We start from the raw sequence: 6,000 nt of genomic DNA on the forward strand, positions 1-6,000 counted from the left end.
AAATGGATCTTGATCTTTAAAAACTTTATTTACAACAAATGGTGCTGGCACAACTGGATAAACACATGTAAAAGACTGAAACTCAATGCACAACTTTTACCACTTAAAAAATTGATGCAAGATGGAAAAGAGACTTAAATATAAGACACAAAATGATAAAAATCTTGGAAGGAACTGTGGTGAAAACTCTTGACGATGTTGGACTGGGGAATGATTTTTTGGACAAAGACTTCAGCCGTCATTGCAACAACAAAACAAAAAGACAACCTTCACAACAGGAAAAGATATTTGTAACGTATGTATCTGACAAAGGGTTGATAACTAGAATCTACAGAGAACTAGTATTGATCAACACAAAATAAACAATCCCATCTACCACTGGGCAAGTGATATGAACAGAACCTTCTCTGATGATGACAAATGCCTAACATTTGAAAAAAATGCTCACCATCCCTGATCATCAGAGAAATATAAATCAAAACCACTCTGAGACATCACCTAACCCCAGTGAGAAGGGCCCCCATCACAAAGTCTCAAAGCTGCAGATGCTGGTGTGGATGTGGAGAGAAGGAAACACTTTTACACTGCTGTTGCGACTGCGAACTAATACAACCTTTGTGGAAAATAGTATGCAGAATCCTCAAAGAACTCAAACTAGACCTCCCAGTTGACCCTGCAATCCAATTACTAGGCATGTACCCAGAAGAAAAAACATCCTTTCATCATAAAGACATTTGCACTAGACTGTTCACTGCAGCTCAATTTACAATCACCAAAATATGCAAACAACCTAAATGCTCAACAACCCAGGAATGGATTAAGAAGCTGTGGTATATGTATACCATGGAATATTATGCAGCCATAGTATTCTTTTGTATTAATTAATTTTTGTATTAATCTTTTGTATTAACCTGGATTGAGTTGGAACACATTCTTCTTAGTAAAGCCTCACAAGAATGGGGAAGCAAGAATCCAATGCACTCAATTCTCATATGAAGGGAGTAGATGACCTAATAGAAGGTGGAGGTGCTTTAAATTAAGTAGGCAAAGTGAAAAAGATACTTCATGATACGCTGTGCTCTTCTGTTTCAGATGTAAGGAGTTACTCTACTGGGTGCCTGTTGGAATGATTACAAAAACATGTTTCTGACAGTGTCTCAGAAGTTGAAGGATACCACCTTATTGGACAGAATTTCTATTGTTTTCAAATCTAATTTTTAAACAAATAATATTTCAAGATGATAGTCAAAAATTCTTTTACAATGAAATGCAAACAATTTAATGTCTCAGGCTATATGAAGCACTTGTACTTGTGGCATGAGCCAAGGTCAACATGGTCCTTGAGACCTCCTCCGTGCTGCATACTAGGGGCTACTGGTACAAGATTCCTCGGGCACTGGCAGCTACTTTATCTGGCAGGTTAACTATAAATTCATGTTGCATGTCTTTAAAATTTTCAAAGTTAGTATTAGAAAACATTATAAATGCACAGGCTGATTTCATTTGTTTTGTTTTGTTTTTTTGTGTGTGTGAGTATGCTTACTTCCCATGTTATGTTTAAAAATAAAAATTACTTTGTGCAGACACGGGAAAGAAATCTGAAGAAATCCAAGACTCTTCAAATCAATATTCCAGTCATTTTAGTGGTATTTGAAAAATACTTTATAGGTTACTTGTCCATTCACTATGGTGTATGCACAAAATAAAGCCAATGGCAACACACCTTCTTCTATTCACTCTTCACAAAACAGTTACATTTCCTTAAGGATGACTTCATCAGTTATAGTTTAAAATTTTTCATAAAGAACATCTTTGTTCTTGTTGAAAATTGAAGTCAACATAATTCAAATCACCAAGTCATAGGGTTCACTTTAAAATGTACTTGTAACAAACCAAATCTACATTTTGAATCATTTTAGCTTTCATAATTTAGGAATCTTGCCAGATGATTATGAAGACAGTTGAAAAGTCCAGTAAATTACTTATTTCCATTAATAAAAATTTGCATGAAAATATCTTGCTAAAAAGGTTAGAGACCACAGTGAAAGCCAGCAAGAGCCTACACATATTTGAAAGTTGGAAAATTTTATCAGTTAGAGAAAATACAATGGCTAATTTTGAATATTTGGTTTCTGAAACAGAAAATACCACAGATAAACTTGAGTCTAGGCAAACATTTAAAACCACATATGGTACTAATGTTCTGTACCTTTCAAAAAGTGCAGGACTTTAGTCTTCTCAGTGTCTTTCTGCCGGCCCTGTGTCATGCAATGGCAATGATGACGACGCCAGGGCCATTTGATGTTATCTCTCCAGGACAAACAGGAACGTTCTTCATAGGACTTGTCCAAAGGACCGATTTCATCTAGTAAGGAAGGGAAATTTTCAATTACTTTAGAAAATATAAATGTTAACATTTTATGGAAATCCCCGTTAAACAGATCAACAGACAGCATGTAAACACTTAACAGGAATGGAAATACTGACTGAGTTCTCAAAATGACACTATATAAGAGAAACTTAAGTTTTAGATTTTTACCAAAGTCTGAAAGTACTCTGCATTGTAACCAACTGAACTACAGAAGGGTTTCGAATCACAGATTTTTAAAGAATATACCCTAATCATGGAGCTGGACAGTGGGGAGGGTCTGTAATATCAGCTTAAATGACACAATCTAGGCAAAACTTCAGACTTACAATTGTAGAGTACAATTCTTTGGAGTTGCTTTGATCTTGCCTGGATTTACTTCTGAATCTATCTAGTGCAACAAATAGTTATATAATTATTAAAATGATTCCCTTCGATAAATATTAAAAATTACTGCATAAGGCCATTTTTAATGTGAACCCCATTCAAAAGATAAGAAAACCAAGGTGAATTTGAGGAATTTAACTATGTTCATGTTTAATATTTTTCCTTGTTTAAATCTCTATCTTCTATGCCTCAATACAATGGACAGTAAATCTAATATATAGCCACCTCCCCCGCCCAGCATCCCTGGCACTCGTGTGGTCTCTCTTCATCTCTCCTACTTGATGACACCATAGGGAAGATACTCTCATCTTTCCGCTGAAGTATTTTCCTAGGCCAGGGACCTGGACATTTTCAAGGCCTCTTCTTCATCCCTTATTACCATCATGCCCAACAGTGTCCTTGGATACATTTCTGAATGTGAACCATTCTTCCCTTTTCTAGTTCCACTTCACCTTTCAAGAACTCACCATCCCTTAACAAATTTTCAGAGGTTTTCTTTTTAATTTAATAATATTTTAATAATTTTCCTTTGGAAATTATGTGTACGACCATGATTAACTCTTTAGCTTATGGTTATGATTTCAAAGCACCTATTACAAACAGTCAGGAATCTTTGGATAATGAAAAATATACCATACATAGCGGTTCTCAATGTTTGTGTCATGACCTCTTTGTTCAATTTGTAACAACGTGGCCTTTAGGAAGGTTGAGAACCACTGCCATAAAGAGAGAGACAAGATGGCTGACCAGATACGCTAATGCTGGATCATCTGAGAAAGTATTTTAGATGAAAAAGAAAGAATCAATCACAGATTGGGTATAATTTCTATAGAAAAGCATCAGAACCTATAGATGATTCCATAACAAAGTTTCAGAGTAGAACACAAAGGAGGAAGACATCCTAGTGTACAGTGAGAAGGGTAGAGAGAGCAATTTCTTCTCTTTCCCCCACATCTCTGGCAGTTGATGGGCTCTGTACCTGCTAGAGAGACTTTCTCCCAACATGAGCACACAGGCTGCTGCCACTAGTGATCTGGGAACTGCTTGTGGAAAGGTTACGGGATTCCCAACCCACAGAGAGCACTTTCTGCCCCCAGAGACTCAAATGGGATGGCAGGTGCCATATTGCTTCTCTACCTAACTTGGGCCTTTGTCCTTCTCAGAGCTCTTCAATTCTTCAGGTTTTGTTCTGTTTCTTTCCACACACAGAGATTTCTCCAGTCCAGACTGTGAAATCCACAGGGTTCTAGGTGATTTGCTTGACTCCAGAACATGGACCTTCTGCCCAGGGTGGGCATCTATTTGTACTCCTGCAAACAGACTCTGTTCCTGCCCTTCTCACACATGTCACTGCCAAGAGCAACCCAAAGGCAACTCAACACCAGCCCCTTTCTCCCACACATTGTCAGGACCCATTCTATGCAGTCTCAGAGACATGCCCATAAACAAGCACTAACAGCCAGATTAGGCTGCAAGTTCTTCAAAAGGACACTTGCAACCTGAATGTTTATACCACCACAGTTCACGACTGGAAAGATGTCAAAACAACCCAAGTGCCTATCAATTTATCAGTGGATAAATAAAATATGATATATGTATATTATAGAGTAGTCATCATTCATTAAAAAAATGGTGATCATCAATGTTTTTGAACAACCTGGGTAGAACTGGAGGCCATTCCACGTGGTATATCACAAGAATGGGGAAAACACCACATATACTTCACACTAAATTGAAACTAGTAGATCAACAGTTATGTACACATCTGGAACTAAATAGAAATCAGGTAGGAGGGAGGGGAAAAAGACATTGAGTAAATTCAACTTAACTGGTCTAATGCTCACATTCTGGGTGAAGGGCATACTTATAACTTTGACTTAAAATGTATAAAAGCAAATTATGTAACTAAAACATGTGTACCCCTGTAATATTCTGAAATTATAAAAAAGACCTAATACAGGTGCAAATGTAACATATTAAAATTTGTAGGAATGTCAAATTAAAAGCTGACAAAATGCTGACTCTGCATCCTTTAAGCACTCAGCTCTCCCTCACTTATTCCCTTAGTCCTGCCACCTCTGCTTCCTACAAAGCTTTAGAAACTCCGGCCATTCCACTGGCTGCCTCCTTCTCAGCTGACTTTCTTCTTCCTCAGTAGGCCTCCCTTCCTCTGTGATCCAGTCTAAGTAGCGCCCCTCCTCATACTTTCTACTTTCAGAAAATTATTTCCCTCGCACACCCCACCGGTCACCATGCAGCTTCGTGATTTGTTCTCTTAAATGGGTGACTTGCCTTCTTTTTAGTTCAATTTTCTAATCTTGGAGGATTTGCCATTTTAAATTGCTGATCTACATTGATTTTTATTTTGATATTTGATGTTTAGATAGAACATTTATTTTTACTTTCTATGTAATTACTAGAGGATTTATTTTACCTTGCCAAACTTCAGGCGGAGGATTATTTATGTACTTAAATTATTCTAGCCTAACTTATATGAACAGCAAAAAGGAAAAACAGCACATGTCAATGAGAGATAAAGGTAATATTAGTTAGAGGTGGTGAAGAAAATAATGCTCAGTTCCAGGCTACTGCCTAGCTTTTCATGGGGTAAAAAAAAGAACACAGCCCTAAACCAAGAGTTCACTGATTGTTTGGTCATGTGTTGGCATCAAAGCCTTCCTTTTTTTTTGGAGACAGATTCTCACTATGACGCCCTGGGCAGAGTGCTGCGGTGTCACAGCTCACAACCTTAAAGCCCTAAACTCTTGGACTTAAACGATTCTCTTGCCTCAGCCTCCCAAGTAGCTGGGACTATAGGCACCCGCCACAATGCCCAGCTATTTTTTTGCTGCAGTTGTCATTGTTCAGCTGGCCAGGGCTGGGCTCAAATCCATCAGCCTTGGCGTCTCTGGCTGACGCCATAACCACTGTGCTATGGCACCGAGGCAAACGTATGGGAGAGGGCACCTGAATTTGAATTCCTATTTTTTACAGTAACACTAATGCTTTTGATGATTTGCTCATCAGAAGAATTACAGTGTCCCAAGCACAACTGGAAAAATAAGGGATTACTATGCTGTTCGTTGCTTTTCCTTATAAAAATTATTGTTTTCAGATACAGACCTTCTGTCACCCTCTGTGCTAACTGCCCATACTACATATTGGATTTCCCTGAGCATGGTTTATACAAAGAGAAAAAAATCCATTGGGTTATTGTTCTCTTAAACACTAAAATTCGCCATATA

This window comes from Nycticebus coucang, chromosome 18 (assembly GCF_027406575.1).
Source record: "Nycticebus coucang isolate mNycCou1 chromosome 18, mNycCou1.pri, whole genome shotgun sequence".
In the NCBI taxonomy this organism is placed as follows: Eukaryota; Metazoa; Chordata; class Mammalia; order Primates; family Lorisidae; genus Nycticebus; species Nycticebus coucang.